At 36.5% G+C, this 14,711-nt stretch overlaps 1 protein-coding gene across 1 annotated transcript in view; it reads left to right on the top strand.

Moving 5' to 3' along the window:
* The window catches only part of cdh13.L (cadherin 13 L homeolog), a 523,301-nt gene that overhangs the window by 81,817 nt on the left and 426,773 nt on the right, over positions 1–14,711 (top strand).

Below are 14,711 nucleotides of genomic sequence, written 5' to 3'. Positions count from 1 at the left end.
TTCTACCTGACAAGGACTTTATTGACCTTCCAGAGGCCAAACTGTCAAGTGCAGATTGTAGAAATCTTGCTTTACTTTTGTACTTAACATCTGTCAGACTCTGAAGTACACTTCGTTTCGCTCAGCATAAAAAGAAGACGTATAAAACAAGCTTTATTCTTTTTTTATTAGCAACCACAGTGTATGATTAAATTTCTGCTTACTTTTTTAAAACTCGGAAGATCAGCATTTTGCTGATCTCCTGCTATTTGGTGTCAAGCCTCCTATGCAACTCCCAGTGATTGTTCTATAAATGAATAAAGGATTCGCAGGACTGATCTTGTTTACTCATGCGAGTTCAAAAAAAGGTTCTTAAAGAGGCTGGCAAGAGTCGAGGGTTAATTTACTATCATAGGTGTTAACTCGCACAAATGCAGTTACCAATAGCAACAGCAAATTGGTTAGTTTTCATTGGCTACTGCACTCTTGCAATTTGACATACATGTTCATGAATAAGCTCTTTATAAATAGACCCCCTCAGTATCATCTTGAACATACTGAATTCTCCAGGTAGGCCGAAGACACCCAAATAAAGTTACAGGTTTTCTTCACTTAACATTTTCCTTCTTAAAGGGATACTCTCATGGGAAAAACATTTTTTTTCAAAATGAATCAGTTAATAGTGCTGCTCCAGCAGAATTCTGCACTGAAATCCATTTCTAAAAAGAGCAAACAGATTATTTTATATTCAATTTTGAAATCTGACATGGGGCTAGACATATTGTCAATTTCCCAGCTGTCATGTGACTTGTGCTCTGATAAACTTCAATCACTCTTTACTGCTGTACTGCAAGTTGGAGTGATATCACCCCCCTCCCTTTTTCCCCCCAGCAGCCAAACAAAAGAACAATGGGAAGGTAACCAGATAGCAGCTCCCTAACAAAAGATAACAGCTGCCTGGTAGATCTAAGAGCAACACTCAATAGTAAAAACCCATGTCCCACTGAGACACATTCAGTTACATTGAGAACAGCAGTCTGCCAGAAAGCATTTCTCTCCTAAAGTGCAGGCACAAGTCACATGACTGGGGGCAGCTGGGAAATTGACAAAATGTCTAGCCCGTGTCAGATTTCAGAACTGAATATAAAAAAATCTGTTTGCTCTTTTGAGAAATGGATTTCAGTGCAGAATTCTGCTGGAGTAACACTATTAACTGATGTGTTTTGAAAAAAAACATGTTTTCCGATGACAGTATCCCTTTAAAAGGTTGGTTCAGTTAACTTTTAGTATGTTATAGAATGGCTAATTCTAAGCAACTTTTCAATTGGTAGTCATCATTTATTTTCTATAGTTTTTGAATTATTTGCCTTCTAACTCTTTCCAGCTTTCAGATAGGGGTCACTGACCCCATCTAAAAAAATGTATGCTCTGTAAGGCTACACATTTATCGTTATTGCTACTTTTTATTACTCCTCTTTCTATTCTGGCCCTCTCCTAATCATATTCCAGTCTCTTACTCAAATCAATAAATGGTTGCTAAGGTCATTTGGACCCTAGCAGCCAGATTGCTGAAACGGCAAACTGGAGAGCTGCTGAATAAAAAGCTAAATGACTCAAAAACCACAAATGATAAAAAAATGAAAACCAAATGCAAATGGTCTCAGAATACCACTCTCTACATCATAATAAAAGTTAATTCAAAGGTGAACTTCCCTTTAAGAAGAAACAACATAGAATTACAATTACATACTGTAAATATATTCACTGCAATTAAATCCTCTATGACACAAATCACTTAAAGCTACATTCAGGCAGGGACAAAAAATACATTATCACAAATTAAGTGTTAGCAAGGAGCAAAGAGAAACATTAACCACCCCCCGACAAAATACATTTTAACTAAAGCTAATGACAGCTCTGAGTATAAAAAGTGACAAATGCAACCATTTTAAGGAGCCTTATGTACAGTTGATAATAATTATTTTTTCCATACTATTAACCAGAAGGAACGCTTAAAAGATTTCTGCCATCCATAATCTAATTGCACTGGGAGCAGAAATGAAATTTTGCATTAATTAACCCTCTTTTTCATATGCTTTATTCGCCTTTTTTTATTTCAGGAGCTTTGGAAATTTGGATTAATCTTGTAGATCTCGCTTCTAATATGATTATGCCCCTGCCAAGCACAGCCGAGTAGGGAGCAGGCCAAAATCCGATGGTAATGAGGGCAGCAAATCATTCTGATCTGAGATCAGCACCTGCGTGAAGCCGTTTGCATGAAATTATAGAAATCATTTTAAGGTGATTTGGCACAAATACCTTTACCCTCTATTCTTCATTTGTTTAAAATATGAAGCTTCGTCTCATTTTAGGCTTTCAGTGCTGCTTACTAATCTTACGTTTAAAATGATTATGGTTAAAAATGCAAGCAAAAGTCATAAATCTTACTCCACTTAGAATTTTCTTTTTATAATTCACAGGCTGTATTATTCCTATTATTAAATAATCACCAGCAGACCAAAGCCTCTATCTGAGTGAATAGCTCGGTGCTTACTCTGAAAGGGATCGTGGCCCTTGCACTGCAGAATAGAAACATAATTACCAGCACACAGAGTGAAAGCCGCCATAACCCTTACAAGGGTAAGCGTTAATTCCGTCAACATACTTGTTGGGATGGACTCCTTAGACAAACATCATCATTCTTATGAAAGGGATCAGCTTAGCATCAGGCATTAAGAAAATGCAGACAACAGAAATCTCGAAATAGCATAGGGACTGCTGCCATTGACTTATACACAACCTCCATCGGTTTTAATAAATCTCTAGAAAAAAAAATGTAAACATTTGAGTTTTGTCCCTAAAAGCTTGACTGGAGTTTAGTAAATAACCCCTGTACTTGTACCCCTGTAGCATTCTCCTACTGTATTTATTATGCTTCTCAGCTCGGGCACCCTGGTAAAGGAAAGGAAATGTTTATGATATATATACATCAGTTAGGCTTAAATAAATTCAAAATTTGTTTTATTTTAAGGCCTGATGAGTAGTGATGGGACAATCTGTGCCGTTTCGCTTCGCCATACAAATTTGCGAATTTACCAAAAAATTTGCAAAACGGAGGACAATTCGCGAAATGGATTGAAGTCAATGAGCGTCAAAATAATTTTTGACGCGTGGCAATTTCGACGTGATCAATAATTTTTATACAAATGCATTAAAGTCAATGGATGTGCAAATGTATTCGCTGGCGATGAAATGTGGAAATTCGCCACAAATTCGTGCCTGCCGAATTAATTCGTCCATCACTACTGATGAGTGCTATGCCCTGTTTTCTTCTACACTGATTATGAACCAGCACCCAGGCATTTGATTTTAGTGGTGTGTGCTCCTTCCAGGGAAATGTTATATATTTGTTAAATTTAATTACAAATACAGTATGTGCCAGTTCAATAACAATGTAAATTAGCCTAAGTATATTATATAATGTGCCTTAGATAATGTGCTTTAGATAATGAGCCAGCAGTTTGTACATGTTGGGGCAGATTTATCAAGGGTCGAAGTGAATTAGAGGGAATTTTCGAAGTAAAAAAATTCGAAATTCAAAGTAATTTTTTGGATACTTCGACCATCGAATAGGATACCATGACTTCGACTACGAATTCGATTCGAAGTAAAATACTTCGAATATTCAACCATTCAATAATCGAAGTACTGTCTCTTTAAAAAAACTTAGACTTCAATACTTCACCAAATTAAACCTGCCGAAGTCCTATGTTAGCCTAAGGGGACCTTCTAGAGCATTTTTCTAACTTTTTTTAAGTCGAAGTAAAAGCGTTCGATCGTACGATAAAATCGATTCGATCGAACAATTTTACTTCGACCGCAGGATGCCCAATTTCGATGAAAAAAGTTCGCATTCGATATTCGAAGTATTTAAATTCGATGGTCGAATTTCGAGGTATTTTTAACTTTGAAATTCGACCCTTGATAAATCTGCCCCGTTGTGTTCGTTCTGATTCTTGCTAAAGGTTCTAAAAACAGAAGGTGTATGCTTCAGCCAGCAGATGAATAATAATCAATGAATAATAACATCTTTGAATCTCTGAAACTAAATACAGCTTTGAAATCTTAAATGTTTCTTATTGTATTGTGTCCTGTCAAGTTTTTACATGCAGACAGGCAAGTGCCCATTGTTTGCTGTTGTCATTATTGGCCTGGAAGAAGCAGAAAATCATGTAGGGTTTATAGCTGATGAAAAGAAATTGTCTAAAAAGAAACATCTTTATATGGGCCTGTTCTTCTTACTGTGATTTTAATTAATGTGAGGAGCTGAAAGCCAAGTCTGGGGGACATTATATATATATGTGGTGTGTGTATATATATATATATATATATACACACACATATATATATATATATATATATATATGGGATCTGTTATCCGGAAACCCATTATTCAAAAAGTTCAGAATTATGGAAAGGCCATCTCCCATAGACTCCATTTTATCCAAATAGTCCAAATTTTTACAAATGATTTTCTTTTTCTGTGTAATAATAAAACAGTAGATTGTACTTAATCCAAACCAAGATATAATTAATCCTTATTGGAATGCAAAACCAGTATTTTGGGTTTAATTGATTTTCTAGTAGACTTAAGGTATTAAGGTCCAAATTACGAAAAGATCTGTTATCCAGAAAACCCCAGGTCCCAAGCATTCTGGATAAAAGGTCCCATACCTGTATATATAAAACATATTTCTAAGTCATGCCAGGAAAGAAAGTAAAACTCTGTTGCTGCCATACTTTATAAATGCAACTTTTCTCTTACAATATCACTATTTTCCTCTATGACAAGGTACTGGAAATGAACTGTGGATAGGTCACTGGAAGTGGTTTGTGGGATTATGTACAGTATGAAACTTTGTGTCATAAGAAACCAACTTCTAATAACAAATGGAATAGTACAGCCGCCTAGAAGGAGAAAGTCATTTTTATTGCAGAAAAGCTTCTCTTTTGTAAAATGTTCTGAGTAACTGTAATTATGGGCGTACAACAACAAAAAAAACCCACGTGATTAGTATTACAAATCATGACATTTCTTGTACTTCTAAGGCAGCAAAAAGTGGTAAAATAGAAAAAAAAAATCCTTCTGGACTTCTTGAGAACAGTATGGAAAAAAATGGGAAGGAATATTTTACTTCTCCATGAATAACATTACATATAAGATAAAGACACATAAATTGAGCAAGAAATGAATTGTGGAACTGATCTATCATTAGTCCTGGTATCTTATTAATTAGGAGCACAGTGAAATCCTAAAGTACCTACAGTAATTAGCTTCTGTATATACAGTAGGAGGAAGCTTAATTTGCTGAATTCTTCAGTGTGCATCTCAGCATGGCATGTTCCTTGGGCAGTTTGAAGTATGTCTATAGTTTCAATGGATACGAAAAGCTTTTTGACAGCAGTACAATTGGTTTGCCCTTTATATTGGTTTTTTTCACCCACCCATTGGAACTACAAATAGCTAAGGAACAGATATTGTGTGTGAATACGTTCCTGTTCCCTCAGTACAACTTTAAAAACTATTTCTATTTTAAGTACCTGCGTTTATCCATCTTAACTCTGTACAAACTGTCCTTGTACCTTTCTGTTTTCATTTTGCACATTGTGCTTCTAAAAAGTGTACCTCGCCATGTGATGAAGCTGATGCTTCTGATGCTTTTCCCTTGATCATGTTCTGTTAAATTTAATTAACTTTATTTATCTGAAACATTTTCAAGAAACCTCTAAGAAGGTTACGTAATAAAAGGCACTACGTTTGCCCAGGTGCAGTAACCCTCAGCAACCAATCAGCTGGTAGCATTTACTGGTCACCTGTTTTAAAGCAAACATCTTATTGGTGGCTATGGATTACTGCTCCTGGGCAAACATTGTGCCTTTTATTACATTTGGGTGTAAATGTCCAGTTGCCTTTGACTTAATTCTACTAGACGTATATGATGGATAAATGAGAATCTTTATAGACATTTATGGGGGGGGTGAGCACCAGGGCACCCACTTCTTGTTTTTTCTGAGTTTTACTATATTTACTATATCCAAGGCAGGGTGCAAAGTGCAAAAATGGACTCAGTTACAGTATCTACTGTATTCAAAAGAGTTGGGTGTGGGGGAGCCAAATAAATTTCCCTCTTCCTGATTGTACCCATCCCTTAACTAGCTTGCCATTTAGACATGCCAGGTAGGGAACACCAATGGGCACAGGCCACAACAGGGCAATGTACTTACACCATGCCATAAGTAAATGACCCTTCTTATATTGTTAGCTTATGTTTAGTGCAAACAAGTGTTCATAAAATGGCCTAGAAAGCTTGTGGCATAAGCTGATTTTTACTTGGGCCACAGCAGAAGTACAAGAGCACTTAGGGACACAGATGAGTACCCCTTGGTGCTCATTCAAAGAGCACTTCTGTCCTGGGTGGGACTGCACTCTGCACCTTGTTGCTGATGGAAAAAAATTTCACACCAGGGGCAGAGCACGTCACTAGCAAGGCAACCCTGTCCGATGATAAGGCAGGCAGTAAGTACAGGCCCCCATTTTGGTGCTTCCTAAGTTGTGTCTTATAGGATAAGGGGGCTTGAGAAATGACACCTACACGCCTCCCCTTTGCTGGCCCTCATGAATACAGTGCTGCTGAACACAAGCAGTGCTGTATTCATCTAGAAAATGCAGATTCCGGTGCATGGTGAATATGTTTTGTACTTTGCAAGTTTTTCACTATAATAATCACACTATAATAATCACCCCTATAAACCTTACAATTATGATATGGCTGATGTTCTTGAGCACTTGTAATGCTAATGCAAGTAATGCTATTCACAGACATTTGAATGAACCATTGGGTTTATGTAATAAAAGGCACTAAATTTGCCACAGTATAACAACCAGCAGGTAGATTTTAATGGTCACTTGTTGAAATGCAAACATCTTATTGGTTACTATGGATTGTACCTGGGCATACTTAGTACCATTTATTACATATGGGGGTAGGAATTTAAACACAACAATTGAAAACAGTACTTTTAAATGTGAGAAGACATAAACATGTGGTTTATCAATAAAATTACCCTTTAGTGATTTATTCCATGTTTTTCCATCCGTTGTTTTGTGGGATTAGTGGTTTAGGGACCCCCAATTAACTTACTGTACTTACCAGCGAAGATTGGACTGATAAATGACATACACTTAAATGCTAAATTTATGTTCTTAAAATCATTTTTTAAACAGACAATTGATAAACCATGTCTTTAAATGAAGCAAAGGAAGCATTTGATTGAAGAATATAATTCTCTAGCAAAGCCAGTGTGTAAATTCTGCATCATGAAATTTAGATGTCTGACAAATGGCACAGCTATCATTTGTTAAACCCACTCCCTGTACAGTAAAGCTAATAAACCTTTGATTTAATGTTCCATTAAGTAAACTTATTTTTTTCTGAACAGCAGTATAGCACCAGGTAACTACAATTTACTGTTTTATTTGAAAATCTACATGGTCCCAGACCTTTTTTGTTGAATAAAACTACTATTTTAATTGCATCAAGTTTTGGAGTCCATCTTTACTGTAAAAAACCCCTTCAGAATATTTAGATGGAAGCTCCTTTATTGTAACTGGAATGGGTGCCCATGTGTCAACTGTAATGACCTACTTGTAAAAAAAGCATTAGAGAGTTTATTTTATGATTCCCTTATATATAAATATAGTTTTCATATCACCCCTCAAGTGCCTCTTATCCAGCGCGAACAACCCCAACTTGGCCTTTCTTTTCTCATAGCGGAGATTTTCCGTACCTTTTACCAGCATAGTTGCCCTTCTCTGTAACCTCTCTGATTTAGTAATATCTGGTTTGAGCACTGGACACTAAAACTATATGGCATATTCTAGATGGGGCCTTACTAGTGCTCTATACAGTGGCAAAATAACCCCCTCCATTCCGCAAATCTATGCCTTCTTTAAAACAGCTCAAGACCTTGTTTGCCCTTGATGCTGCTGGCTGGCATTGCTTTATACAACCAAGTTTATTATCTACAAGGACTCCAAAGCACTTTTCCATTATGGTTTTGCAAATTAAGGGTATAAGTGGCTTGAATATTTTTACATCCCAGGTCTATGACTTTACATTTATCGACATTGAATACCATCTTACGCAAGCTGCCCATTTTGACAGTTTTTTAAGATCCTGTTGCAAGGATGTCACACCCTGGATGGAATTAATTGGACTGGATAGTTTTGTGTCATCTGCAAACACTGATACATTACTTACAACTAGTGATGGGCGAATTTATTCGCCAGGCGCGAATTTGCGGCGAATTTGCGCGAATAAATTCGTGAAACGGCAGCGAAAATTCGCGCTAAAATTCGCCGGCGTGAAAATTTTTTTTTTTCGAAAAACGGACGCCGGCGTCAAAAACGGGCGCCGGCGCCAAAAACGGGCGCCGGCGCCGTTTCATGAATTTTTCGCCGTTTCGCGAATTTCGCGAATTTTTCGGCGAAGCGAAACGGCGCAAATTCGCCCATCACTACTTACAACACCCTCCCCTAAATCATTAATGAACAAGTTAAATAAAAGTGGACCCAATATCGAGCCCTGGGGGACCCCACTAAGAACCTTACTCCAAGTAGAGAATGTCCCATTAATAACCACCCTCTGTACCCGATCCTGTAGCCAGTTTCCTATCCATGTGCCCAACAGACCTTAGTTTAGAAAGCAGTCATTTGTGGGGTACGGTATCGAACGATTTGCCAAAATCCAAATAGATCACATGTACTGCTCCCCCACTGTCCAATCAAATCAAATTCTTCTGACATGACCTATCTTTAATAAAGCCATGCTGATTGCTGCTCATAATGCCATTCACCAGGACAACGTTTTGAATGCCCTGGTGAATGGCATTATGAACCATTTTGAATTGTTCTGGAAACACTAATTTATGAACATATTGGAATAGGGTTTAGTTAGAAATAGATATACTTTAAAAAATGTTGGTGCAGTTCTTTGAATCTCTATTGGTGAGTGGCTCCTGCTATAGATAAGCGAAATTGGAAAGTCTTTAAGTTCGGCAAATATCAATGGTATGTTGCTTGAAAAACAATATTCGAGTAAATACTATTATGAGTTGGTGAAACCATTTATAAGGATTTGCTACCCTCTGATTATATGGGACATCAATGTGAATAACCTAGGACTACATGGAGTCGTAGCCATAAAAATCTTGTTGGAAGCTGTACTTAGAGGTGGGATCAAGGTTCAAATATATACAGTGAACTTGGCATTGTTTCCCCTCCATTTCTTAGAGCAAGTTTAGGATGTCCCCTCAAATACCCACCCCCTATTACTTGCAAACCTTTTTTGTCTATTGTACTAAATTGGTCGATTACATTGCACATGTTTTTTTTAGAAAATTGTTGTTAAGGACACATTGGTCATTGTTTTAGTGACTTGATTCTGAATCTGTCAGAGCTTTTGGCTGTAATTTGGGTTTTTGCCATGGTTTAAATCTAAGGCTCTTTACTTAACATGTCCTTCAACTATTGATGGCTGGTATCTGTTGTGGTTTTGTGATTCATGGCAAGGCAAAAATTAACGGCACACAGGACACTGTCTGACGAAAAATTCAATAAACACGTAGGAGTTTCCCCGCTTGCATCGTGTACTGTGTGCCGGTAATTTTGCCTTGTATAACATTGTACACTCCTACTCCTACCATACGCCGGACCATCACAATAGGAGAGGCCAGGGTTTGCTGGTGGGTCATTTTTTTGATTCATGTTAACCTAATATGTCAATTAAGCTGTAGCTGACCTTCACCCATTAAAAGTAAAACACTATCTGGGCGCTGTTAATTTTAGGTAACACTTAAAAGCTTTCTACCACGCAGTCTCTGAGGGAATGCAGGGAATGCAATGGGTTTCCTTGGGGGTTTAGGGTTAAGATCACAGTGAGTGATTAGTGAGTTTACAAATGCAAGAAACCTGCAATAGAAATCTAATAGAAATGAGGTCTGTAGTATCAGGGTGGTTTTTGTTTTGTGTACTGTATCTGCCATGCTACCATCAGTCCTGTGTTATTACACATAGGGGCAAATTCACTAATGGGTGAATTTTCACCAGCGAACGATCTGACACACTGCGCTACTTCGACAGACTAAAATTCGTTACCACTACGCTAATTCGCTAGAATGCAAAGTTGCGTCTCTGCAGCCGAACGCTGGCAGTTTCACTAGAGTTAATCCGTCAGCTCGACCATTTCATAGTGATCTTTCTCTAGCGTTCATTTCTGCCTAGCGAAACTTCCTTAGTACACTTACGATTAGGTCAATTTGAATAGGGCGGGTACATATAGATTGTATGGATGTCTTTATTAGAGATGTTGGGGCAAATGCTTGAAGTGGCCACTTTTTATTACAAATGTCCAAGGAAGCAAAATAAAGACAAAAGAGATCCTCTATTGCTTTAGACATGAGCTAACCCTAAAATAAATGTGACATGCCCCTAAAATAGAAATGTTAACACCAAAATATTTAATAGTTACGACTTTTGAAAATAATCCCACTTTAAAAAATGAAAAAATACCATCTTTTTTTTTTTTTTACAACTTTTATGAGTTTCTGGCATACAGGGTATAATGTCACTGACATAAGATTGAGGAGGATGAAGCTTCATATTATCAGTTCGCCTGGTCTAAGGTGGAGAAGAAAACTCTGGCGAAAGAGATACATTTCACAATCTAATGAATTTGTGAAGAAACTTGAGTGAATTTGAGGAGCAACAATCGTTTGCCGGAGCAAAAATGCGCCTGCTAGCGATTTGTACTCTACGCCTGTTAGTAAATTAGTGATGTCCCTGCAGATGAGATTTCTGGTAAATTTTCGCTAGCGTCGGCCACTTCGCTCTTTAATAAATCCTCCCCATAATATAGTACTTTTAATCAACACAGAGATTTCCCTTATTGTCATTGGTAAAATCAAATATTTATAATTAAATGTTTTTAAGTTGAGTGAAGGTAGATCCCACCTAACATTTCTCACTTCTTCTGTCTAATCTGTCTCACTGACATAAGTTTGCTAACTTTTTCACCTACTTTCTAATTCCATGCTCGTCATCAAATGTGTACACCTTTCACAAATACAAGGTAATTAACTTGCTATAGAACATTTAGTATTTATTCCCCTGTGAACACATTACTGGCACCATTTCTGTGCTGCACCAGTAATATCCTGCCTCTTTTACATTCAGTCCACAGCATGTAAATTGCTTTTCTTGCAAGGTTATCCTGCCTTTAGTGTTGTGAGTGGTAGTTACAATGTATCTCATGGGAAGCATTTTCTTTGTTGATTCCATGATCACGGACTTAGCTTCATAAAGTCATTGGCATTTTTGTCTAATCGATTTTTGTAAGACTTTTTTTGTAGGTTCCTTTCAGCAGTTCTTCTACAACATATCAATATACATCCACATTATAGACTTTACTTTCATACACATCATGATCTTATAGCTATAGCAGGAACTGATCCCCTCCCCAAGGGAACCCCATGGGCACAATCAATGAAAGATTTCACTGGACACATGTACATGTGTACAATCATAAAACTTGTTTGTCATTTAAAGTAACTATACTGGGTCTTCCTTAAATGAGCTTAACTACAGAAGTAGCTAGAAATGTTGTACATTATGTGTAGGGCTTCTGTACCAGTCCAAGGCAACCATAGTGCTTTAGCAGGGAAGATCTGTGTCTCCAAAGATGCCCCAGTAGCTCCCCATTATCTTTTCTGCTGATTCACTGCACATGCTCTGTGCTGCTGTCACTTAGGGACCCACTCACAATAAACAGTACACATAGAATATAAATGTCACAATATAAGGCTGATTAGTAATAAATACAGATAACTACTACATGGCAGCACAGAAACCAATGCAACTAGCATTAGAAATAAATAATCAGCCCTATAGCATCAGCTTATATTACAGGCCAACTTCAAGTCCTGCTTGATAATAAAAGATGACCCCTAAGATAATTATAGATGACCCCTAACCCTCAACAACTGCTCAAAGCCCACTGAGCATGTGAGTGTCATTGCAAGATGGTGACCCCCTGTGACAAGTTTGAAGTCCTAGATCATTGCTGCTATTGACAAGCTGAAACTTTAGGCTGGTGTAATAAGTTCAGTATAAAAAATATGGCATTTTTAGCCATATTCATTTTAGGGTTAAGTTCTCCTTTAAGTGTAAATACATAAAATTATCAGCATCAGAGAGTTTATTAAATAATCTTCTTAAGAGCTTCTTATACAAGCAAACAGTAAAACTTGGCCAGCCTTTCTTCCAGCTTTAATGTTACAAGAAATCAGAAAGTGGACACTCAGGGGCAATGCAATACATGGTCGTAAGCTTGATACTTGTATAAAACCGCATGGTCCCCAATCTGCAGATAGCATTTATTGTCAGCTACGTGACAATAAAGATCTCATTCATTTGTATGTGCTACTGGATATGGACACAATTAAGTCTTTTTATTACTTTACTTGGTCAGTTCTAAAAGTGTGATGGCAAGAGCACTCCATTTAAAAGGTTAAGAAAAGATGGTGGTCATCTAGGCAACATATTTGCAGTAGTTATGGAAATCCAACAGTATTTGTGGGTAATACCTTAGAGCACAGCAATTTACAGTTACAATTAGATATTTATAGGCAATAGCAGGTGGAGGGCCCTGCTCACGTGACCTTACATTCTAATTACAATCTGGTCCATACCAACGCCTGAGTTTGTAATAAAATAAAATTACAATTGTTTTAACTACCACTGTTTTAACACAACAGACTGTCATGCTAATACAACAATGACTTTTAGCATGCTGAAATGCAGATATACTATATATATATATATATATATATATATATATATATATATATACTCATTCTTGCGGCTGGAGCACTCTTAATCCATTAGGCAATTGCCCGGGTGCAGGTTATAATCAATCATACATAGAGCAAACAAAAAACCGCACACACAGGACTTATAAAGTGCAAAAAAAATAAAGAAATTTATTGCAACGTTTCGGCTCCTGTACTCGAGCCTTCCACCTCCTGAAGAAGGCTCGAGTACAGGAGCCGAAACGTTGCAATAAATTTCTTTATTTTCTTTGCACTTTATAAGTCCTGTGTGTGCGGTTTTTGTTTGCTCTATATATATATATATATATATATATATATATATATATATATATATATATATATATATATATATATATATATATATATATATATTAACTAAACCCTAAGTCTACTAAAAAAATCATGCAAACATTAAATAAACCCAATGGTCTGCCTACGGAAAGGATTCATTATAACTTAATTTGTACATATATAAAGTAAACAAATATGTACACATTGGTGATTAATAAAAAAAATGTAGCAATAATGTCCTACAGTTATTTTCAATATTACTATTTATTTTTCTTGCTGGTATAATTTGCTTCAGCACCAAAAATGATTGTCCAAATATTCAAATAGGTGATAACTGCTGCTGAATACAGTGTATCAAAGTAGAAAATTCAACAGCTTAAAGCAGTCAAACGCATTGTGTAGAATTGACATAGATATTGACTTGGGAAAATGTTTCAATGCTTTCCTGATTTTCAGTGAAAATGTTTCTTACAGTCAGTTTTGAATTATCTTGGAATCCTTCTAAAATGTATCAATTCAATGTAAATCCACCCACTTGAGCCACAAATTCAGAAGGAAGGTGGCCTCTGCCCACTCATTTCAAACATATAGATTTAGTAACTCCGACGAAAACATATGGAATGTTCATCTCACCACTAATTATCTCCTGAAAACGTTTAATCAATGCTGCTTTGACATGAAAGACTAAAGACTTTCATTTTTTAACATTATGAGGTAGAAGATTGGCACCACAGTTAAAGCGTTAAAAGAATTTTAAAGCAGGTTCAGTTGCAAAGTGCATTTAAATTATGGAATGCTTGAACTTTTTCTGAAAGCTCCTTTTTTCATTTTGTACTTTGAAAAGTGGTTGCAGGAGCTATTAATGTACCCTAGTCCAGAATACATTTCTCTATAGAACACAGCAGCACTAAAAATACACTTGCACTGTGTTGGTCTTGAGAAAGTGATCACAATAAATAATTGCATGTATGGGACCTGTTATCCAAAATGCTCAGGACCGGTGGTTTTCCAGATAGTGGATCTTTCTGTATTTTGGATAAAAAGAATAATAATTACATATTGTTTTATATAAGTTCATTCATCATCTGACATACTTTATAATATATGTTATTATATATATATATATATATATATATATATATATATATATATATATATATATATATATATATACACCAAATGAAAAGGAACGCACAACCATAAAGTGGATCCGAACGTATAAATAATCCCTTCGGTGACGGCACTCCATATTCAATCACGATACAGACAAATAAATCAGTTCATATAGGTTTATTAGGTGGACCAACGTTTCGATCCCACACAGGAATCTTTGTCAATATATATATATATATATATTTTCCTTGAGAAAGGTTCCTGTGAGGAACCGAAACGTCGGATTTAATAAACCTTTTTTCATTTATTTCAACATGTCGAACATTTGAGTTGTTTATGCAAACCCTGGGAGTGCCGGTACTTCGTGCTTTCTTTATATA

Source organism: Xenopus laevis, chromosome 4L (genome assembly GCF_017654675.1).
Source record: "Xenopus laevis strain J_2021 chromosome 4L, Xenopus_laevis_v10.1, whole genome shotgun sequence".
Taxonomy (NCBI): Eukaryota; Metazoa; Chordata; class Amphibia; order Anura; family Pipidae; genus Xenopus; species Xenopus laevis.
Note: the sequence above shows the minus strand (reverse complement) of the source record. Positions and strands in the feature narration are given on the sequence as shown.